The sequence below is a fragment of the Falco peregrinus genome, chromosome 5 (assembly GCF_023634155.1).
Source record: "Falco peregrinus isolate bFalPer1 chromosome 5, bFalPer1.pri, whole genome shotgun sequence".
Taxonomy (NCBI): Eukaryota; Metazoa; Chordata; class Aves; order Falconiformes; family Falconidae; genus Falco; species Falco peregrinus.
The window spans coordinates 57,185,255-57,210,275 of NC_073725.1; the positions used below are offsets into that span (position 1 = coordinate 57,185,255).

General features: G+C 40.0%; 1 protein-coding gene across 3 annotated transcripts in view; it reads right to left on the reverse strand.

The window, feature by feature from the left end:
- GALNT11 (polypeptide N-acetylgalactosaminyltransferase 11) overlaps positions 1–11,830 on the reverse strand; it is a 56,603-nt gene extending 44,773 nt beyond the window's left edge. For 2 of the 3 annotated variants that reach the window (XM_055803587.1, XM_055803585.1), the window contains exon 1: positions 11,022–11,042. The gene's annotated coding sequence lies outside the window, so the exon portion shown is untranslated. Of the gene's footprint in view, positions 1–11,021; positions 11,043–11,719 lie in introns of those variants that run through there. The other variant, XM_055803586.1, reaches the window with a different exon arrangement.
- Positions 11,831–25,021: the final 13,191 nt, after the last annotated feature.

Below are 25,021 nucleotides of genomic sequence, written 5' to 3' on the forward strand. Positions count from 1 at the left end.
AGAGAACTGTAAAAGTTAGCTATTAGTACAAGTCTCTGAAAGTCAATCAATTGTAAAGCTAAAAAAACCTCTAGGAGCTACCTGCCAGACTTGAGGTTCAGTAGTTATTGTGCAATGCTGCTTTCCATGTCACACCAGCTTCTTGTAGCATCCTTACAACATCAGCATGACATTCATTTCATACATCACACCCAGTAATATTTACATTCATTTAATAACTAACCCAACAGTGATATAACTCTGTTATCCCAGACAGCCTGGGATAGTTTTGTCATTAGTAACCTGTGCAACTTTTAACACTGGCTTAATGTGTTAGCCTTCAACATTTTTAATGGAGAATAAAAAAAAGCCAACCGCATTTCACAACATTTTGGCTTAAAGAGCAAAAGTAGCTACAGGGTCTAGGACCTGCCACTGCTTAAACACTGACATCTGCTTGGATTAACCTCAACAGTTTATAATACACACCGTATGACTAGATATTTCATGACTGTGCCAAAACTCATGTTTGTCAGAGGTCAAACAAAGGACCAGATTAACCTTAAGTTTTTTGAAATAGGAGTAAGAATTATTTGAGAAAACCTTAAAGACTGCTTGTAGTTTTTCCAAGAATAACTCTTCTTAAAAAAAAAAAGTCCGAAAATCAAGACAGATACACAACTCATATACCCAGATTTCCTGCAAGACTGCCTGTATATTTTGGATCTATAATAAGGCAAGGAACAGATATGTATAATCTGCATTTTTTTAAAGAGCATTCTAGTGGAAAAAAAACAGTTAAGCTAATTTTATCTTTCTACAGAGTATTAGGATAATTTGCTCCGTGACTTTCTACAGATGCTTTTAATTTTTACTTGATTTATTTGGGGGGAAAAACCTATGAAGATAAAGTAACACTACTTACAAATCTAATTTTGATCTTTTAGCAGCCTTAACTTTTTATATATTTCTTGGCCTTGAAGATGTTGTCCAAGGCTACCATTTCTCCCCTTCCAAAACAAGCAACAGCACGAACAGGCTTTCTTATTTTCTTGTTTCCTAGTGATTCAACAGCATTAACAGGACAATAAACAGGCCAGATCACGAAGAAGTAGTACTCCAATAATACAGTCACCACACAGAGATGCCATTCACAGTAGCTTCTGCACTTTCATGAGAATTTTTTTTTTTTCTAGGCGTCCTCTACTCTGCAACCAGTATTAAGGGATAGTCACAGGTAACAGACTAGCAAGATCAAAAAGGGACACCTTCAGCAGCTTTGTTTCAGACTCCAACACACATCACTAGAAGCAACCTCCATTGAATGTACATTCAGAACAAAAGCTGGAGGTATTTCTAAATATAAGCTTAGTGTTTCATGTGCTCCAGAATCAAAGTGCCAGTCCAATTTAACTCCTTATAAAAACACTCTCCTACTGGATTGTTTTAGCACTAAATTGAATCTACCTGTCAGTTGGTTTTTAATTAAAAACAACCATTAATTTTTGACCATACCAAGGGGACAGGTCACTGTACTTCATGAATTAAGCAGCTGGTTTTGACACAATATAGGCAGGTAACTACTCATGTAAAGACAGGTTTGGCCTAGAGGAACCTACCTCATGACATTTAGCAAGGACAAGTGCTAAATCCTGCACCTGGGACAGACAAACTCCCTGGCCACAGACACAGCCTACGGAGCAGCTCCGCAAAGGAGGACCTGGGAGATCTACTTAAACATGAGCCAGCAGTATGCCCTTGCAGCAATGACAGCTGACAGCATATGGGCTTATCGACAGGAGCACAGCCAGTTGACCAAGGGATGCAATTACACCACCCCACGCAGCACTCATAAGATCACAGGCAGAGTACTGTACCCACTTTGGGATCTGTCAGTACAAGACAGACATCACTAAACTGGAGCAAGTTCAGTGGAAGGCCACCAAAATGGTCACAGGCTGGAACACTTGCCCTGTGAGGAGAAGCTAAGGATGCTGGGCTTCTTCAGCCTGCAGAAGAGACTGCCACTACCTACAGTGATGATATTAAGAAAACAAAACCAGACTATTTAGTAAGGTGCAAGGCAGGAGAATGAGAGATTAAAAAAGACAACCAATATAACTCCAGACACAGCAGCTCCCACTCACAGAAATATACTGTGGACCACAGGCTGTCCTCTTGCATAAGATCACTGTTCCCGTTCATTTTAATGAGATGACACACTAAGATCTATTTTTAATTAGCCTTTGTAAGTCACTTCTAAATGCAACTTTGAAAGCTTTGAGAGCCAACATTTTAATCATTTCAGCACAGCTATACAAATCCATGTCACACCACCTAAAATAAATCCTCCTGGAATGAATAAAAAATTTTAATCAACACTTTACAGATACATAATCTTAAAATACCAATAACGTTCAATACACTTTATAGATAAAGACAGACACATAGAGAGACTAGTTGCATAAATTGCTGAAGACCTAAGAAACTATGCTATGAGTATACTAAGTCTGAAAAGCATGAAGTGTTCCAGGAAAAAATTAAAAATTCATCTTCTTTATACCTTTAGGTTCTTACCCCTCACAATTTTACCACTGTCAAATGACTCACTTATATACTCATTCGTATTTCAGTTTTTGGACTTCAACCAGAGATGTCTAAATATTGCATACTATAATTTTTAAATCTGTGGACTATATATTGAGACGCCTCCTCTTGGAACATAATTTTGCTTATCAAACTTTCTGGAATTTCTCAACTCCAATATAAAAGCTTTACTTAGCAGGCTGCCATACCAGAGTAAATGCAAACACTTTAGGATTTATATAATAAAAATGAAGTTCCTGCTTTACCTACATCCATTTCAAATGTTCCCTTAAAGAAATTAAAAGTATCTTCTGCAGTAATATCTTTCATTTCTTTGTCAACAACAAAACATACAAGGTTTTTTTTCCAAAGGATACCCTTCTCCCCACATAATCCTTCTCTCCAAGGAGTGAGAGGGTTTCACAAGGGCTCTCACTTAAGGACACACTTTAATGGAAAAAGCAGTTACAAGTTTTGGAAAGAAAAAGTTTCATAAGAGTCAGCATGTCATGTTAACAAACAACAGAAAAGAACACCAGTTTTAGTTACAACCAGTGGTACAACATTGCAACAAGAAAAGTAACACAATAGTCCAGTCTGATTAGAGAAAGCAAGTACTTGGATTAGAAACATGAGCTTACCAAAATCCTAGTGCTCAATACCGAGTAAGGGCTATACAGTAGACAGTTTTATGCTGCTGCAGTGTCCTCATTCCCCACCCCACCCCCCAAAAAAAAAGCTACTGGCTTCCCAAAGCACAGTTATATGCATGGAATTTTCTTACCTATCCCCATAACAAACATTGCACCGTAGGGCTGCTCGGCTGGATGCTACTTTACACCATCTGGCATATAAATGTCATGCCATTCATGGAGTCCTAAAAATACCTTCTTCAGTTTTGTTGCTAATAAATACTTTCTTCCAATTGAAACAGTGAAATCTTCTTCTCTTTAGCAAAACCAGCTTTTAAGGAAGCTAGAATTTTCATGTACTGTCTCTAAAGAAAGGTGCATGCATTTTGTAATACAGCCCTTCCTTCTCCACATATAGCTTAGAAAAATAGCAAGATTAAAAAACCCACACCAGCAACTTATTTTCAATGCACCTCTCTCATATTAAAGATCCAGGTATCTAAATATTAGTTTAAGAACCCTCCAGCACCATACACAAATGCAAAATATAAGAGAGCTTACAAGGTCAACTACACACAAGTAAGCTGCTTAATACCTTTTCCTAAATGCTTTTAGTCTACTTAGCTGTTCCTTGCATTTTATGTCTGCAAAGCTCCCCAAAATAACAGCAAAAATACAGATGCATACCAAAGAATTAGATAAGACACACTTCTAAATGAGCAGCTCAACAGAACATGCTCACCTTTTTCCAGAAGAGTCGGCACTAAAGAAGCAGTGCAAGGTTACATAGTGAAAACACATTTACTGCAGTAGCAGTCAAATCCAGTTGGTGTCTTCATTCTCTGTGAACAATAAAACGCTGAGCCTGAAACTTAACACTTTGTTGCTGAGTACTGCTTGCAAGTCCAAGAGCACCAACTTATTTTTGGTTGATTGAGGTTTGGAAATTTTTTCCAACTCTCTCCTTTTTCTTTTTTTCAGTTGATGCACGATCCATATGGATTTCACATATACATGATATACATGATCCAACATTATTTGGCAACATAAACAAGACTGGTCATTTTACCGCCACTCACTAAAGAGGCATAATCAATCAGTGCATTTCTAAGGCATTCCTTCATCACAATACCAATGGATTAGATCACAGTAATGCCAGAGAAAATAATCAAGTTGTATACAAATTTCAGTTCTAAAAATGCCTTTAGTTCTCATCTTCCAATCACTAGTAATTTTATGAAATTTCCACAACTTGACTAAAATTTTCTAGGTATGCTTTCTGTTCATCTTAAGAAATTTTCATCAAAAGTGCTTTGGGCTTTTTTCCAGTCTTTTAAAAGCAAAGTGAAAACACATTCTCCAAAGCTTAAAAAAATTTTTAAAAAAATAAAAAACAAAAAAATCAGACTTCATTTGTACAGTCCTCCCTCCTGCCAAAAATGCTGGCAGCAAATTTGGCAACAAAAAAGCCCTCACTGAAGTACTTTTGAGTGGGACAGTGAAAACTGGGGTTGACCAGTCTCAATTTTAAATCTGTGACTACTGACCACAGACACTGCATTTTGCACCAGCTTTTTCTGCCAATCCCAGTTCTGCAGTTAGCTCCAAGCAGAAATCTACTATCCACTTGTGCAGAACTCAGTACTGAAATCAACAGCCGTATACAAAAAAAAATACACAAAAGACATTTTCGAACTCTGACTAGAAGCTTCAAAAGGCTATACCCAAACATGTGTAAAATGCTAAACTGCTGCAATTAAGCTATTACTAGTATTACAAATTTGAAAACTATCTGAATTAGAACAGTTGCATTGCATCTTACCCTACAACATCAGATTACAGAATTCACAGACATCCAAACTTACCCCCCCACAAATCATATGTTTACTTCATTTCTGTTTTTCTGTAGGGTTTTCCTTTTCAATATGCAGAAACTTATATTAAAAAAATAATAATAATCAGAAGTGTGATGTTTGGATCCCAGACATGTCACATTCACTTACAGTCAGATGTCAGAAATTGCCACAGTTAAGACAGCACTAACCTGTCAGCTACTTGCTGTAGCACTGCAGTCTGTCCTTACAACTTAGTTTGGTTAGCCCACTATCAAACACTTTTATGTTTAGTATTAGCATACATAGACATTATTTGTTAAAAAAAAAAAAACAAAAAAAACCACCAAAAACAACCAAAAAAGATTAAATGTAGCACTAGAACTGTGAGTGAAGGTAAAACAAGTTACAGTTTAAAACCCCAAACTGCCTCTGACAGGAAAATACTTAACTCATTCTAAACCACTCAGCGTTCTTAACTCCTGTTACATTTCTTGATGCTATTAAGAAGTGGCACACAACTTAAAGATTTCCTCAATACATCCTGTCCTCACTGGGTGGATTTCCATTGGCAAAAAAAAAAAAAAGTAGAACTGAAATAAACACTAAAAGCAGGCGTTGAATTGAATTCAATGTCCATTTGCATTTCTCATGTCCAGAAACAAAGGTCACTTGGGAGTTTTTCACTCCAAGCTTTAGCACAGAGACCACAATATCCATACCATTTGGAACAGCAGAGGCATAAGACTTTCATTTTTCCCAGTAAGAAACTCCTAGGAAGACCAAAAACCCCTGCAATCTTCTTGGGTTTAGATCCATTTTCTCAACGGAAGTTTAAAGTAATTTCTATGCACAGATTTCTCTCCACTTCTCTCATTTTCTCACCAATGTCTCTAACCTCTAAAAAAAGAGAGGAATCCTAAGGATATAACTTAATACGTGTTCTCTCTTCAACTGACTGACTGAACCAAGACACCTGTATAAGTTATTAGATTGATCTGTGGGACATCCTGGCTGAATCATTTGCTCTGCTACAGATTTTGATGACATCCTTCACAACTTGGTGTCTCAGCTGTCACCTATAAAACCTGACTGGTGCATTAAAGTGAATCTATCAAAGGTTCTGAGGCAACAATAACCAGAGATGACAGAAACAGAAGTCGAACTTTGGGTTAGAACAGCAGTAACACACACCTCCTGTTTCCCCAGCAAATCTATTTCTAAACTATACTCACAAACTCTTGTCTAGGTAAACGTTCTCTTTTTTCCCTTTCTTAATACAACACAGTAATACTAACAAAGAGGTACCATTGCTGGTACAACCATAGCTACAGATGGAGTCAATGAAAACACTTTCACTCACACATCTAAACTAAGCTATCAATTTAATATAAATTTATCATGCTAAATATTGTATTAGACAATAGGGTAGGGAGTTTTCCAAATACCTAAGTAAACAGACCTTCTATTAGCATGCCTCTGAAAAAAAAACCTTGTAGACATTAACTGTTGTATTGGAATGATCAGCCACTAGCATAAAGAGATTTTACACTGTCTGTAAGGAGACTTCTGCAAGTTATGCCAAAAATTCATTTTCTTTGTCTTTTATTCCCTTCTACATGACCTTACAGGCTCAATCTCTCCTTTTCCAAAGAAATCCCTTTGAGGAAAGATTTGCGGACCACTCCTTTTCCATCCGCTGTTGGTCACTTTTCTCCTACTTATCTATTGCCAATGTTTCTAATGGGAAAGCATACTCAGGATTTTGATGTTGAAATCACAGATGGTGTTACAAAATGAAGAGCAAATCAAAAATACATTTTCCCACTTCACTGGGAGCCATGCTTTTCAACACACTGCTAGCACAGAAGGTTAGCGTGCAACCCAAAACTTAGCCTTCTCTCGTTTCACACGCAATGAGTCTCAGCATCTGCTGACGCAAGAGATAAGAGATTCTTGCTAATAGGCAGAATTACGGTATTCCAGGAAATAGAAAACTAAAGAAAGCACATTTACTAACAAATATGAAAGGTATCAGAGACAGTGACATCACTGGTTCTTGATGTTACATTTCAGAAATTAGCAAAACAGTCAAATAGCTACGAAGATTGATTCAGAAGGGGTTGTGTATCAAAACAGGAGAGTTTTGTGCTTCCTGGAAAAGGGTCTCTGCCTTAATTAAGGCCATCTCCAAGATTTAAAGCATCTAATTTAATCCTTGTCTGCACAAGAACATCTATGTCATTTAGCCAAGCAATGCTTGGATGGTTTTACGTAAAGAGACCACCCCTATGAACGTGCTCCTACCATTCACTACGTATTTGCTTAAATCACTCTGGCACATAGTAATCATTTACTGAGGTACCTTCTTTTTAGCATGCCTCTGCAAATTTATTAGCTTAACCTGTCAATTTAAAATTTGACTTCTTAAACGATGCAGTGTCTCACAGTTGAAGTCTTATGAATTCAAACAGTTATTGTGGGTAAGCAGTTGCCTCCCATCAGCCACACTGTAACATTTCTTCATGCACAGATTCTTTTTGTCTTGCACAGCAAGAAAAATTATTTTTGTCAAGGTAGCTTGCTCCATGGCAAGAGGGGTCAGAGTACGCAAACACTCACTGTAGCACAGCTGATAAATGTACAACTTGTCAGTCACAGCAAACCTGCAGTCTCAGAAATGCTGAACTTGCAATGCCATTGCTGCTGTGAGAGAGAAAACCACAGTGGCTCACCTGCTCCAAACTGAACTTAAAGCCAGCAAAGACATCCAGGTACCTACCTGTAAGCAGCACGGGGTAGTGGGGTCTGGACTTGTCCCTAGCCTGCACACCTATTTCTTGCTCATTCTACACAGCATAACGCACGCAGTATGAAGTGCTGAGGTTCCTTGCATTAGGGGTTTCTAACTAGTGTAAACAGTGGAAAAGTTGAGTCACCCCTAACCACTGTACTCCAGTTTCAAACATACAAACTATCTGGCTGCCAAAACCCTAGACTGCACAAGAAAGGGCTGAGATACAGCACATCATTCTTACAGGCACTTCAATCCATACTCTACGTTTCAATAACACCGTCAGTTGTTTAACCTACAGACTTCACATATTTCCAGTTCTCAGGGAAAGCATTCAGAAGTTCATACAACAAAATATCTGAAACTTAAAATACTTGAAGTCAACATATGATTGAAACATTATGATCAGCTTCCTAATTCCCCCCCTTTTTGTCACAGTTTTCAAATAAAGTACTTATACTAACTATTACACAACACTGACTCACACAAGAAACATGCTAGAGCACAGCTGAAGGATGTGCCGTATACTATTAACTCTTACACAAAATGAGCCTAACAAATGCATTTACTCATGCTGCTAAACACTGGTTTAAACAGCTGAGGCCTTTGTACTGACAGTATTTTCTACATTAACACAGTAGCTGCAACAACAGATGCATTCATCTCCATAACCCACCATATGTTTTGAAAAGAAAAATTAGATAAGAATCAAGACAATTTATCTACCTCCCACACTCTAACAAGGATTGAAATAGCCTTAACCTCTGTAACATTTTTTAAGAAAAAATAAACAAATTAGTTTCTGCACTTGAAATATACAAACCTACTTTTGCTCTTCAACAGCAAGCAACATAATGCAGCACTTCTCCAAAATGAATGGCACTAAAGAAAATTATTTTAGAGATACCTGTAACTGTAGTATTACCTAGCCAGACAGATGGAAGTGTTAAAGAAGTTGATGAACTTAACTGTCACAGAAAGGAATGATGGTATTTTTTTCAAAATTTTACCTTTTCCCTTCAGCTGGAAGTCTCTCCTTACTTCTCTGCTTCAGTAATCAACACACAGCTGCCACACTGCCAAACTCAGCCTGCCAGCTGCTCAGACCACAACTTTTTTACAGCACCTTCCAAGGTAACGTAACTAACATAAAAATGATCCTCCCTCTGTTCTTTTCACCCCCACAGTTCCCTATTCTTTCTTGTTAGAAGATCCAAAATCCCCACTTTTACTATCTGCTCAGATACTTCTAATCTCATCCATCTGACCCGTAGTTTGCCCTGTTCCACACACATGCCCTGTAACTACCACTAAAAATTTGGCTTTTCTAGCATTTACTATGAGAAAGCATGTTTTGCATAGACAACATTTCAAAATACTAATAATTCATCTTTATTTCTCTTGCCATGCTGTTTCAGGGCTTTCTTCCTCCTAAAACGTTTGAATCACACCTACTGTTATTTTACATCACTATGAAAATGATGAAGAGATTCACCCATTCTTATAAACAGCTACTCCACTGCAGCTTATCAGGAACTCTTTCCAGTTTTACTCCTATGCATAATGGAGTATTGATTTGCATCCTCTGAGGCAAAATGATCAGATAGCAGAAGACAGGCAACCAGCCCTGAAATCTGCAGTCAGAATTTCTTAAACCAGAATACATGTCACTTAGCCTGCTGGCTTCCTCTTCTGAGGTTGAGAGATGGAAGTCTCATTAGAGCTGCAGTGTTAGTTCTTGCCTTCGCTGCTGCAGAAAAGCCCCTAAAACTCTGCAGGAGCTTATCTTACTCAGAGATGAGGAAAAGCTTATGCAGAAGGCATGCAGTTCTTCAGAGACAGTTATAATGGGGGAGTTCAATTGCTTGTTAATCAAAAGCCTCTTATCTGGAACCACCTGGACGTTTATGCTGTTCTAAAATGAGGTCTAGGAATCCCAGCTGGACTATTTCACATATGCAGAGGTTGCCTACAGGGTAGCAGGGCAGAAACATACTGTCAGGGAGAGGTTGGTATCATCCTTTCCTGGGCATAGACTGCACTTGAATCAGCTTAAGCTAACCAGAGATGTCTGGGAACATTTTCCTATTAAGATGAGATCTATATAAAAGGAATTAAAATAAAAAAGTAGATGCTAGATCAGAAAGAGTTTGCGAATATTTAATGTCACTTACAGACTTTCTTTCTAAGAAAGAAGAGATTTAATCTCATGTTGAAATACATTTTCCAGAGAAAAAGGGGGGAAAAAACATATTGGGAGAGTGCTGATGCTGCTGCTCACCTGCATAATTACCGTACCGGCATTAAGAGATTTCAATATTCCTTCAAACAGAAAGCAATACTCAAAATACACTGGACCAAACAGATAAAGCACAGATTGTTTATAAGCAGCAACAAAGCCAGGTCATGAGATACCCTTTTTCTTTGGACGAGTAGGGGCTGCACTTTTTATCTAGTTATACGATAAAGTTCTGTAAGGTCTACTGCCATTGCCCTGCAACCAATATTGAAAACAAGTCAGGATGCAGTTTGGGAAAGATGCTATACTAGGCAGCATTAGTGTATTAATTAGTCTCAACAGCAGTTTTAAGGCTGACACCTGTGAAGAAGCAAATGAAGGTGAAAGAGCTATCTGGAAAGGAAGCTTCTGAACGCAGTGTTTGCTTCCAGTGCCACACCACAGCAGAGAAGAATTTGACCTGCTGGGCCCCCTGCTACCAGCAGCACAGAGCTTTTGGTTGTTTGCTCAGCTCTGCTTTCATGCAAACAAGGGACTAGAGAACCTTTTCACCTTGCAAGTAACTTGGAGACGGTTAATTTGCTAAGAGTATTTTCTGTTGTAGTATTTCTTACAGGCTTTAACACACAAAAAAAGAAAAATACCACATGGCAATGAGAACTGACTAGAAGGGCTGGAGAATGCTGAACAAGACGTATTTGCTAAGAGGAAAAGGGAGCCTCAAATGTTGCAAATTATATACAAAAAGCCACAGGAACAAAAAAAGGAGAAACGCTTTAAAAATAAATTTTGCAGTCATCAAGATAAGAAAGCTTTAATACGCCACAGAGTCAAGCAGTCCTCCAAAAAGCAACTACTGCCGTCACCCTGCAAATGAATCAATGAAAGCAGCAGCGCCAGCAAAACTAACATGCAAAATCCTCACGTTTGGGGCTGACAGTTGCATAGTTTCAGTGTACCTGCAGGCGGGCTGTTGCTGCTGCTCCTTCACATGCATTTAAAAACTAAAAAAAAAAATATTAACTACGTTGTCTTCCATCCTACGTAGCACAACCCACACCAGCCCCACGGTCTCATCTGCTAGTCAGATGAAAACTAACAGCCCTCACCACGCGGCTGGCTCACCCAGCCACCCCACCACGCGTAACCTGCCCGCTGTAACACGGTTCATATTAGCCAGAAGGGGAGAACCCCCGAGCCTGACCGCTGGCCGTCCCGAGGAGGGGCGGCAGGAAACGGGAATCGCTGCTCCCAGGACAGGCTCCCGCGGGTCCCTCAGGGTGGGCGGGAAAACGGCCGCCGCCGGCCCCGTCCCTCACGGGCCCGTCCCTCACACCGCCCCCGGGGCTGCCCCTCACGCCGCCGCCGGCCCCGTCCCTCACCGCCCCGCGGCTGCCTCTCACGCCGCCGCCGGCCCCGTCCCTCACGGCCCCGTCCCTCACACCGCCCCCGGGGCTGCCCCTCACGCCGCCGCCGGCCCCGTCCCTCACCGCCCCGCGGCTGCCCCTCACGCCGCCGCCGGCCCCGTCCCCCACTCCCCCGACCCCGGAGCTACTCCTCACGCCGCCGCCGGTTCCCCCGCCGGGGATGTCTCCCCTCACACCGCCGCCACCGACCCTATCGCTCACCGCCCCGGAGCCACCACCCCCGCACTCACCGCGGTGGCGGCGGCATCCCCCCTCCGCCCGCCCCGTGCCCTCAGCGGCGGCGGCGGCAGCGCGCACCGCTCGCGCGCGGCGCTGGCGCCACGTGACTGCTCCCTCCCCGGCCGGCGCCGTCACGTGAGGGGGCCGGGGCGCGGCCGCCATGACAGGCGGGGCCGAGAGAGCCTGAGAAGATGGCGAGCTGTGAGGCGGGAGAGCAGTGGGGCATCTGCCTGCCCGCTTTCTGCTGAGCAGTACGCGGCAATGAAGCTACGGGGGGAATTCAGGGCTGGAGGGCTGTGGGCGTGCGGCCTTCAGCCCCCCTCCCCCCTCACAGCTTCTGCGCATCTGCCTATCCCACCAGGCTTGCAAGTTCCCTTGCAGCTCACAGGTGAAGACTAAAGGCCTTTCCAGTCCCTCAGGGAGGTATCTGCTCTGGCCTTTATGATTTTAAATGGCCTTTGGAAGTACTTGTTTGGGGGCTTTGAAGGGGAGAAATGAGGTGTGGATCAGGCAGATAGAGGATATCTGGGTCAACCAGCACTCTTTTCCTCACCGTGTAGTTTGAGCAGCTGTCTGGAATTTGGAGGACTGGTTTCTTCAGCAGGAAGGGGGAGATAGTTGAGGGAAAACAACCACAACTACCCTAAAATAACCTGAGCTTGGCAGTTAATGTGCATCTGTAGTGATGAGTTTACGTCTCCTAGAGAGGCACGTTGAATCCTCACATCTTTTCTACCCACAGTAAGTGATCTAGCAGCTGACTTACTAGACAAAAGGGTGGTGAGGTAACTTCACCACTGATACAGCTTTGTGTGGGACCTGACTTGGCAGGTGTCCTTTTGGGACGGAGAGCTGAAACTGGAAGGCATGTTGGGTTTGTAAACCCTGGTGAGGTTTAAGAACAACAGAGAAGTGTCAGATTTGGTCAGCATAGACAGGACTAGGAGCTTTTTTGTGAATACCTAGATACAGAACTAAGGATGCTGAGTGACACTTCAAAGATGGCAGATTTCAGGACTAGGAGCTTTTTTGTGAATACCCAGATACAGAACTTAAGCTGCTGAGTGGCACTTTGAAGATGGCAGATTTTATTTTAGTAAAGCAGAAATTAAACAGAGGTGACGCACCTGAGCCTGTTCTTTGGTGGATGTTGCCCCCGGTGTCCAGAGGTTATGACAAGGTGCTTTATAATAACACAAACAGAGCAGAATACAGAACTTGTCAAAAAGGTGTAGCTACAGCATTAAAGTACAGAGGACAAAAAGATAATAAATATATAATCAGAAGCTGCAGTGAGGGAAAAAGGAGTGACAGTCTGTGGAGGGGTTAGTAGACAGATGACAAGGAGGTAGCAGGGATCAAGATGAAAGTAACGTGCAGTTAAATGAGATAGCCACATAGTCAGCATCCCCATCAGCCAGCTTTTCATAATTCCTGTTTCAGCTACCATTTAGCATAATGGCTAACACGCAGCTTTGATCTCTCTGTCATAATAATTTAGCCTGAGGACTGGAGGTATGTGTTATAATCTTTTAGGTAAAAGCAACCTCAGCACATATTCTGTCTGCTTTCTGCAGAACCATTATCCTTGAAGTCCTTCTAATTTGGCCAGTTCTTGCCTAATTTGTAATTCCAGGTATTTAATCTACCCAAGTACCTATTTTAGTTCTTATCAGAAAAGAGTTTCCCTGGTGCTTGGATTATCATTTTATTAACAGAATTAATAAATGCTACATTTTAGTGTCATTTACGGTAAGATCTTTGAGACATGTTTAATTTCTCAAAATCCCTGATAATGATACTCTGCCCAGCCCAACTGCTTAATATACCCTATGATAACTCATTAATGTTAACTAATTGGCCCACTTCCTATGTGCTCACAGCAAGGGACAAGAACTCATATAAAAGTGCTGGCAGGAAGTCATAACCCAAAGTAATACCCTGTCAATATGATTTGTGGTCAAAATTTGGGATCCGTATGTACTCAAGCACTGAAATTTCGTTTATTAAATGTTTCTGTTGTTGACACATCTTGGACACAGAAACAACACAAGAGAAAGGGATACTGAGCTACAAAAAAAGATACTCTTTAAATCCTGTCTCATTTCTAAAATTGAGTCTTCTATTTTGTGAAAAAGGAGGTGAATATCCCCAAACCCAAACAGAATTTATGTATATTATTTTTCTAAATCCAAATTGTTCAGAACAAATTTCTCCAGCTAATGTGTAGAGATTGTTGACCAGCTGTGATAGAGAAGACCGGAGGAAACTCAGCTGTTCTTCTGATACCTGGGATAAATTGCATTTGTTTCAGTGGTTTCCGTTTATAATAGTTTGCCTATGGGCTGTCCTTGACTGAAGTGAGAGCCTGTACATCCCCTGGCACAGTTACTATGTGATTATGGTTTTGAATTGAGTAAATAAGCCCTTCTAAGTGCTGCATGGTTTATTTGGAGTATTTGAGGAAGCAGGACATTTATGTGGTTGCTCTCGGACTCTTCCTTCCTACTGTTACTTTTGCTGCGTATCACTTAACATGTTTTTCTGCCTGATTTCCAAAAGAAAGGTCAAATGACAACTGAAAATATGTGTATGGGTTTATCAGATCTGCTCTCCTTGCATACTTTCAAAATCTTGGGCCATATTCATCAAATTTGACAGTGGGTGGAGATCTCAAAGAGATTATATTCTAAATAGTTTTGCAAAAATAGGTGTCTGAATAGAAGAGAGAGACTGTTACTCACTACTGAGGAAAAGGCTGTAGAACAAGTTCATCCCACATACCTTTAATGTATTGCACATTAGGAGCACTCATGAAAGAATCCATGGAGCTGTTGTGGCTAGTCTATTGAAAACATCAGTTCTGTGCTTTGTAGTGGGTGAAAAGCAAAAAGGGTGTTAGGTACATTAGGATAGGAATAAAGAATGAAATGGGATACTGTTTATACTTGTAAAACCCAGAGTCCTTGTACATCTTGAACATTGTGTGGAATTCTACCTAAAGTACCAAGAAAGGTACAGAAAAAAGCAATGAGCTGATCGGTGGTATGGAATTGCTTCCTTAAAGGAAAAGAAGAAAAAAAAGAAAAAAAAAGACACTTAAATACACTTGAGTGGTTTAACTTTGAAAAGGACTATGAAGGAATGTGATAATGGCATAAAAATCTCTTGTCGTAGAAAGTGAATTTTGTGTTTCTTACAGCACAAGATTTAGATGTTCTGAGTGAAATTTTCAGGCAGTTAATTTAAAAGGAACAAAGTAAAGTATGTTTTCTCCTGAGTTACAACTGTAAATTGCTGCAAGTGTATTTTAGAGGCCAAAAGTATAAATGTGCTCATAGGTGGATTAGAAATGGAAATGGAAAAAATGTCCATTGAGGCCTCTTAAACATAATGCTAATGCAGCTGCCAGCTCAGGAAATCTCCAAGTAAAGGGGTGGATTCAGCCAACAGATTAAGACACCTAAATTTGAGTTTCAGTGTGTAGGTGTCTCCATGTGAGCCAGATGTCTAAGCTCCCCTTATACTCAGTAGAGAACTAATGTGGGATTTAGTTACATAAATGCAGGCCTCACATGCCACTTTAGGCATCATGGAGTTTTCTACCTGGCCTCCTGCTCCAAGAAGAAGCAGGTCTCCTAAAAAGCCTGTCCTATCTGAAGTCTGACATGGAAGTCTGGTATCTCAGACCATCACAATTGTCAGTAAGCACGTATGGTTAGCAAGCTGAACCCTGCTCATAGTTGATACAGCAAGCTATTCAGACCACCTGAAGATATTTATATCAGTGTATTTTGAACACGTCTAACTCTCAGCCTCACTAACTGTATTGAGTAGTTCTGTATTGACCGTAGGAGGAACTTACATTCAGATGAAAAACATCTGCATGGGGTCACTTCAGCCTAGATGTCAGAATTTATAGGTTTTGCCAGGCTGTGCCAGAGGGCATATTGCTTAGCTTTTCAGTGCTATTTCCTTAAGTTTCCTTAGCTAGTCAGACCACCGAGTTGATGCAGCTGGGATTGATTTAAGGGATTGATTATGTATGAAAAACCTTAGGATACTCAGATTTATTGATAATGAGGATTTTGAGAAGGTTTAGATTCATGGTGTTGTATAATGGTGCACTGATGTGTAGTGACACTTTGAACACAGTTGCATGAGTCCTTAAGTCTGGAAGATACCCAGTGACCAAGAGTTCTGGGGCAACCACAGATGCTGCTGCTAAAGCCACCAAAATGACAAGTTCTTAAGCCATTAGATCCTGTAGCTGAAAGGGACATTTTTTTTCACGAAGCTAAATCAAAACTAGTTTGGTTGATGACAGGCTTTACACCCTTCTGTGAATCAGGCCAGTTAGATCTTGTTAGAGTAGCAGAACTTGCCTAAGAAGAATTTGGGCTAAGATTCAAGCCAAAGAAATTAGATAACTAGAAAAGCCAGATGATAATGAGATGAGTTTTAGAAAGGTGAATCAGTTCTTTCCTCAATCTCTCACACTTCAAATTATTTACATTTTCTCACTGAAGACAGAACTTTTAGCACTAATGCTGTGCTCTTGGGCTGATGAGAGTTTTAACATAACAAGTCAGCAAGCTCTGACTTTGCTTTTTGAATATCTTAAAAATAAGCTGTGAAGGAGCATTTATGCTTTTAAAACCGCGTTAGTCACCAGTTGTGCTACTACAGCAGTGTACCCATTTGATACTTATTGTCAGAATGCTGTGACAGTACAATAAATAATAAAGACTCCCTCCTAGCATCACTGCTGTTAACAGAGCATCTATATCTCTCAAATGTCCTGCTCTTCAAAATGAGACAGAGACAAGAACAAACCTAATATGTAATGGGCAGGCCCTCTCCCTTTTCTTATATATGGGGCACAGATAAGATCTACCAACCAGCAAAGTACATTAACATTAACCCATATTAATGAAGCAAGAAAGAAGTTGTGGGGTGGAATGATCAGCTTATGTGATGTGGCCCTAAAATCTGCAGGAACAGAAAGAGGAAGCCACTTATATAAGTGACGGACAGTGGTTGGGAGATACCACAGATCTAAGGATCATGCATTGTTTTGTCTTAGAAGGCAATTGCAGCACTGAGCATGAAGAGGAGAACAGTATTGTCATGCTCCATTCAGTTCCCTTCAGCTTCTTTCCTTCATTTTTCAGCCCTACCTGTGTTATTTTTCTGTACTTCTTAACACATCTCTTCTGATATTTTCAGTAGAGATTCTCCAGAAGTGTGGAAAAGTTATGTTTTATCTTTGAAGTGTTGCTAACAAAATTCCATCTGTTTTTGATGTTCAGAAGTTCTCACTTTTAAGATCTGGGAGTGAGATGCTACATTTTCTGTCATTTCTTTTTACTGAAATAAAACATTCCTTGGATTCTGTGGGGGGAGGTAATTGGCTAAACGTTCTGTCCAGTGTTGCTCAATTGTGCTCAGATCACTTCACGGGCTCGGGGTCTGGGCCAGCCTGGGCTAATTTCTTTTCCACTTTGGACTGTTTTGCAAAGTTTTGAAAATGAAAACAATCTCATAAACCCCAGAAATCTCGTAATTGAATTGGCTTTTTCCCAATTAATTATATTAGAACTCTACCAAGAGTTTCCTTCCATCATTGTTTCTACTCCCTGATAAGAGGAGGAAAAAAGTTTATTTGCAGAGGAGGTCAGTCTCATTATCTTCTTTTTACAGATGTGGAAGTTAAAGCACTGAAGGATGAAGTTGTTTGTTCCAGGTCATCCAACAGAGCAGTGGCAGACAAAAAATAGAACAGAGTCCTTCAGTGCTCATTCTGTTGCATCACTCTGTCTTCCTGTTTTGATGAAAACATTTGAAATGTGATTTTCATAGGTAAGTCTGTGAGAAAGATTCAGACTTCTAAAACATGGAAACCAAAACCTTTAGTTATGTCACATAAACAGAGGTTAGATAGAGTTCAAGCTGAGACAAAGACTCTGAGCCTGAGTTGTGGCACTTCGGTCATACAGGTGTCTTTTTGGTAATTCTTTCTCATAGCAAGTATTATATTCCCAGTATCTTTCATAAAAATATATCTCAGCCTCTAGCCCCATGCCTATTGTGCAGCAGGATGCTAAGCCTCTTGGTTTTTTCATACATAATTTTCTGTATTCTCAAGGATGGGGGTTTCACGTCCCCGTCAGTAAGAAAAGCGTAAAAAGGAAGTATGGGTACAAACAAAGGATTATTTTCTAGTAATATTCATAGTTTTATTTTAGCTCTATTTTTCCTATTGGTTTTACAAAATTGTGCTGATTCATACCAACTGGGGGCAAATCTTCTCTGTAGCAACATCACTATCTGTTGTAATCACAGAGCTTGTACTCCTTCTTCTTCCACCCCCCTCTCCAATTTGTCCTTGTCTGCTCTTTCTGTAACGTATCCTAAAAAAAATTTCACAGCTTTACAATTTTGATGAACAACCAGATAACCATTTAGAGACTTCTGCTCTAAATCATTCTTCTTTTTCAGTATGCCTTATCCTTGCATTGCTTTTTCAAAGAACGTGTGAGATTCAGTGGTGGTTGTATTTCCTATATCATTATGCATATGTGGGAAACTGAAGAGAAATTTTGTTCTTATAGCTGAGAGGACAAGAATTCAGAAACACAACTATCTCTCAAGATGCTCCCTCCATAAATCTTGGTTTGTTGCTTGATGTCTTCATTTGTTATATACAGTATGTTGATAAAGTTCTTACCCCCACAACCTGTGTCTCTTTTTTATCTATGTAGATTAGAAGCACTTGTGAGCGAACAGAGTTTCTTGTTGGGCAGTTATGTATCACTACAAACAAGGACACCTGACCTCTTTTAGGATTCCTAAGCAAAGCCAAAGCAAAACAAAAAAATGCCAGTCAGCAACATACTCAGTGTTGCATTCCTAACTCATGGTTTACTGTAGGCTATCAAAAGCGGTGTTTCTAAAATGGGAGTTCTGGAAGTGTCATAAACTTGATTTCAGTAAGTGATGAAAATAGATTAGAAAATAAGTATTCTAATTGGTCTATACAAAACCCAAGAGGTGTGCAGTTACTTTTAAATTTACTCTTTATTTTAACATCAAGAAGAAATCTATGTGATTAAAAAGCCTGAGATAATTTTTGGGCCTATTAAAAAACCCTAATACAAATAACATAACCTTTATATTAATGATTTTAGTGAAGGATTAGTAGGCAATTAAATGAGTGACTGGAGGAAACCATTACTGCACTATCTGAAAATGTCAAGCTCTGAAAGAAGTATACTGTCTAAGAAAAGTGGTGAAAATGGAAAATACATAGTGCTAAAATCTGTCCTGGACAGACATTCTCCTGTGCAAGAGGGTAGCACAACATTCTGTGCAAGTTGTGAGATGCCCCCTGGTGTTATAAATCTCAGCTGTTTTTTCTGTTGAGACATCGTATATGGTCAGAGCAGGATAAAACCCCCTAAGTACTGACAGAAGGTAAGAAAGTTTAAAAGGTAAATAGAAGCTACAGAAGGCTGCAAAGCTGCAGAAGAGAGATCGGTAGCAATGCCATTTAGGATCTAACTGCTATTTACAACAAGCAGAAATAGCTGTAAGTTTCTCAGTTTTATATAACGTTTTCAGTAGCATGAGGGTTACAGAGATCAGGCGGGGAAGGTGTCAGCAGCATTTTGTAGAAGCTATAGATGGAAGGGAGGCTTGGAGGGGCTTTAGAGAGTCACAGAGAGACGAGCCTCCTTCTTCACCCAGATGTCTCTTCCACAACACTGTGAGGATTATGGGACTCCCAAATCTGCCCTTGCAGTCATGTGTCTCAATTCCAGTCACCCCAAGCAACGATATACCGTGTCTTCTTCCTACAGCATTTTCTACTTATTTGGGGCTGCTGCAAAGAGGAAGGAGAAGTAGGGAGGGGGACAGGAGAAAAGGAACTATTTCAGCAAAGGGGAAGGGAGGAATAGAAGATGCCAAACCAGAGAGGAAGGCCTTGGAGAGCAAGGCTTTCTGTTCCTGTTACTGGAATCAAAAATCACTGCTCTGAATGACCAGTGCTCCAGTAGTAATGCCTGCTTCCTTTTCTTTCAGAGACACTAGTGGTTGTGCAGGTAGAAGGCAAGTATGGCCTGCGTACCTTGATGTTTCTTTGTAGCCCAGAACCGTGAGGACATCCCTGTGTCCTAAGTAGCAGTGCTCAGACTACTAGGACACACTCTTACAGGAGTCCTAGTTTTCAGGTAGAACTTTATGTAAAGTATTAATTCTTAGAGAGATGCTAATAAGTAGTAGTATCTTGAAATAGGCAAGAAGAGAAAAAATTGGAAATAAAATATTTTCAGGGTCTGAGATTAGGCTGGTTAGCATAAGCAGGATTTAGAAGAATTAGAATTTTCTTGGAATAGTCTTGTCAAGAAAGAGAGAAGAGGAAAATTGTGATTACAATAGATAAACTAGAATTCTGTTAGTGCCTCTAAATCGGTATGGCTCTTCTCCAAACTTAAGTGGTGGTTCTAGATGCTAGCAAATGATTCTTTAGGGTTGGTTATCCAGGACTTTTCAGGAAATAAGGTCACATAAGCCATGAGGACCTAAAAATGTATAGACAAGAGCAGAATCACTAAGAGTTAGGGGGGAATTCCTACATTATAACGTAGCTATTTGTAACTGGATATTTAGTATTTGCAACTTTGTTTTGGAGGATCTTCAGTTGGCAAAACAAAAGATGTTTGCTGCTTCATTCAAGCAGATGATCTCAAAGGTCTTTTCCGACCTAAACATGATTCTATGATTATAAGCTATATTTATAACTGAATGAATATACATATGAATGAGTTACATACATCTCTACCCCTTTTGTATGTTCCTGTAATGGAAAAAAGAGTGTATAATTTTGTACCATTAATAGAAAATAACAATGGTTTTGTTAGGTACCTAATTTTAATGTCTACATATTTTTGAGATCTATTACTTACAGAAGTTTTGGTTGTTTTGTCGATTAGATAAGGGAGGACAGAGAAATGATGAAATGGGGGCAAAATCCTTTTGAACAGATTGATGTTGGTTATAACAAGATTTGAAGCACCTCATTATGTAAAAATTTGTTCTAAACCAAACAATCCTAGTGGTGTTTTTATAGCCTTTGTTGCCAAAAGAAATAAGGTAAAAAATTCAGCTTTCATTGTAATGAAATCTTCCTGCCCTTGTGGTCAGAGGAATAAAGCCTTGAAGATCTGACACATACATAAAATGATGGCTCATCCTACAAGAGTCAGATTAAAATATAATTTAAAAAGTAGACAAAATGAAGTATCTTCTAGTGGTTTTTAATAAAGCCATTCTTCTGATTTCACAGAATCCAGTTCCCGTTTTTGTTAGTGCTCAGCCTGGTAATACTGAGCATAAGTCCCAAATATGTCTTCTGGCACTGTACCAATTTGAGATAAACCACAATATATTACCCATTCTCCTAAATGCAAGCTTCTGCGGTACCATATTATGGAACCAAGTTATCTGAGACTCAAAGTAATACCAAATGTGATTGTAGGTTGGCTGGAATTTGTGGCGTCTCTCTCGTCTTGCCATGTTTCACCACTTGGAAAGTTCTAAATTATATTGTTTAATTATTTGTCTCCTTGGCTCAGCGTTCCCTCGTTAGTTTTCTGGTTTGGTGCAATTCTTTGTGTGTTCACTAGGTGGGTCCCCACAACAGTACACTTGGTAAGCAGTTTGTGGGTATGAGCACATTTAGGTACATCTAGCTCCCAGTTTTATTACCACTTTCTTTGGCAGAAGTTAACTGCACCACATGTTTCGATGTGCAATGTAATGATTAAAAAAACTTACTAGAGTGTTGGGAAGTTGTCATAAAGGAACTGAACTTGGGAATTTTCCTAGGACTATTACCTACCTATTTCAACTGGAAGTTAAAGCAAATGTGTTCTTCTTCTAGCCAGTCATGTACAGCCATATAAAGTTTTGCAGTTATTTTATCTTTCAAAGGGTGATGCAAAACTGGTTGGTTTGCAACATTACATGTATTCTTCCTTTCCAAAATCAAAAGTTAGTAATTTTTAATGTTTCGGAGCTTTCCATACAAGTCAAAACAAAACAAAACAAAAAAAAATTCTTTTTCCATGCGTTAGGTATTTACAGACTACAGAAGGAAATAAAGGCTTTTTAGCTAAAATCTTCAGAAAGTTTCTTTCCAAGTACAAGTGTCTTATATGTGTACTTATATTAAAAAAGATTTACCCCCTAAACCTGACCAGAATGAAATCCAAACACATAACTGCAGTTCTCTCTATCCCGTAATGTCCTATAGAGAAGATTAAGGAAAAAGAAGTCAGAGATTAGCAGTATTTTTAATGTCCTATTAGAAGGCCAGTCTAACCCAACAGTGGGTAGCATAGAAGCTAGACATGTGTAGGCTCTTGAGCCCTTTGTGATGTTCTCCCTGCCTGAGTCTGTATATGATTCTTGCCTGGTAGAACACTCATCTGTGACATCAACCTGGGAGAAAACTGCAAGGCAGGAACAGGGCAGCATTTCAATCTGCTAATTTTTGTAGTTAGAACTATAGGTCTTTTAAAATTATGGTGCTCTGAATAAGGAGGCCTGTAGCTTCTTTACTGTATTGGGTTGTGTTTTCTACCCTGCAAAGAAAGAGGATCAGTTAACCTGCAGGGAGCTCTATTCTATCACATCTAGGCTGTTTTGGACATTCAGGCTTGTATGCTTAAAGCTAGCTGTCTTAATAGTGTAGTCTGTAGCATTAATTTAATTTTAGAATGGATAACTCTTACCTTTGAGGGGCTTATCTAAAGATATCTTTTCAATGGCCACTTCTCGTATCTTGGCACCTACAAAAAGAAAATCAAAACAGCGAATTTCTGTTATTGTGAGGTTTGGTTTTATTTTTTCTTCTTTTGTTCCCCCTCTTATCCAGTCTCATTAAGTGAATCTATTTCATCTACTTGTTTGACATGGTAAGACAATTCAATTGGCAGTCTAACAAGAAGTGTAAATTGTGATTGATCTAAAGGGTTTGTTTCATGTGCTTAATGTTTAGAGGGAAAGAAAGGTTTAGAAAAATCTTGCGTTACATATGACAAAGATAAGCTGAAAATTAAAATTTTCTTGCTCAGTAAGCAACTGACATTAAGTAAAACTGATAATCATCAAATATATTTAAACTCAGAAAATCTTGGTCTGGCAAATAATTAATGCAAGACAAGAGAAAGGCTGTCACAGTACACAGAGACATGGTGGTACTTAATGTCAGAGATCTGGCTCAAAATTCATCTTCAAGAGTGGCTATAACATCTGATTCCCTGGTTTTAGCAAGTAGGTAGATAGATTTTTCTGTGTTTTACCCAAATGAGTTTTAATTATCTCCTTGTCTTCATTTTGATGGCAAGAATCCCATCTTGGGGAAAAAATAGCTTCTATATTGTTTTAGTTTACTTGTATCTCTAAGTGATGGTTATGAGTTCCAATAGTTATCTCTTCGTTATCAAGGTAGTATCAGTTACAATCTTCATTCTTCAGCTCTGGGCCAAATGTACATTTAGGCTGAGTGCAAATGCTCTAAGAATCCAGGGAAACGAAGAATGGTGAGAAATTCCAATAAAATCTTGATTCACATTTGGAAAGTTCTTGTGTGTCTGAGCCTGGAGACTTGATTTGGGCAGGGGGATCTCATGCTTTCCTGGATTAGAGTCACTCTTCTGCATCCCTAGGCAATTACACAAAGTGTAGTGGGAGTGCTTGTCATTTCTACTTCCAGAGCTACAAAGCACGAAGCCAGACATACTATATGAGGTTGGTCTGCTCACACTTGTCTGGCACCGTCATTTCCTCTGGGAAAATGGCAAAAGCAAATAGCAACTTGCCTGTTTGCATGTAGGCGTGATCCTCCTGAGAACATATAATTTGGCACCATGCGCAAGTGAAGTTCAAACATCCTCAAGCTATGAGTTGTTGACAACATCTCTCGGAATAGACATAAACTACATAAAGCAGTTTTGGTGCTGCCTTATCTCAACATTACCTTCAAAACCTGTAGTGGTTCCTGAGTCACTGGGTCACCCTGGTTGGGGAAATAGGCTTACGGCAAAGGGTGTTAACCTCTTAACCTTTGCATCAGCCCCCTTGTCTAGAGGCCAAGGGTAACCACACTTAGCAGCCTCATCAGGCCTCTGGGAGATGCAAAACACACTTCAGTTTCTGTGTGCATTGATGAATGCTTGTGTACTGCTGCCCCACAGTGGCTGTGTGTTTACAAAGGGTATAATCCTCACAATAAAGACAATGGTGAACGTTTCAAATAGCACTTTCTCAGTCAGATCAATTAGCTGTGCAAAATGGACATTGCATTTAGAATGGTTCCCTGCTTACTACCGAGAATTTGAATGCAATTAAGCATAGCTGGTGGTGTCATATCTATACCGCTAGTGACGGACCTGGCCCTTCTTTAGAGGAGGTAGTATAGAAGTGCCAAGTATCACTACTGTAATGAAACCAGAGGGAGGTAAATACACCATATAAATATTCCAAGGCCTCTTGAGACTGAGAGTCAGCAAGCAAACCTTGGCTACAACACAGACAATTTGAGAGTTGTTAATAAAGAGGATTAAAATGGTAGGCATCCTCTGGGCTATAGCAGGATTTAACAAATGCCTGCAAATGCGATGTTCAATAGAACTCCAAGGTAAAGCTCCACTGTAACTTGGAGTCTGCACAGAGGAAAAAGAGAAAGCAGTCCAGGATCATGTTACTCATCTGATTGCAAAGGGCTCTGTTTTCAGCGCTGCCCCCCAGGGCTTTACCTGATCTCTCCAAATAGATGTCTGCCCTTCCCACCCTGCAATCATTCATACATAAACAACTCTAAATACTTTTTTGACTGTTCTGCCAGTTTCAGCTCTTCTTGCTTATTCAGTGCCTGCTTTTCTGCCAAAACAACAAACTGAGCTCGTGTGGGTTGTGGTTGGGGGCAGAGGCAGGCAACAGCGGTCTGCTAATTTCCTTTGTTTTTCACGTTTTGCTTTGGCCTTTCCTTGGGTAAAATCCAAGGGATGGGTCATTGCTGGTTCCATCATGATGCAGAAGGAACAGACATCACTTTTCAAACAATGACAGCTTTATGAAGCTCAACAATCTCAGCCAAAGTCTTGATGCTATCATCAGACGTGCCTTTCTTCCCAGTCCCTGCAGGTGACTGCAGCTGGCAGCAGATCTTTTGACAGTCAGATTCTGTATGTTATCTCTGTTGGACCAAGCCTTTAAATAATTGGACAGGAAGATCTGGGAAACAG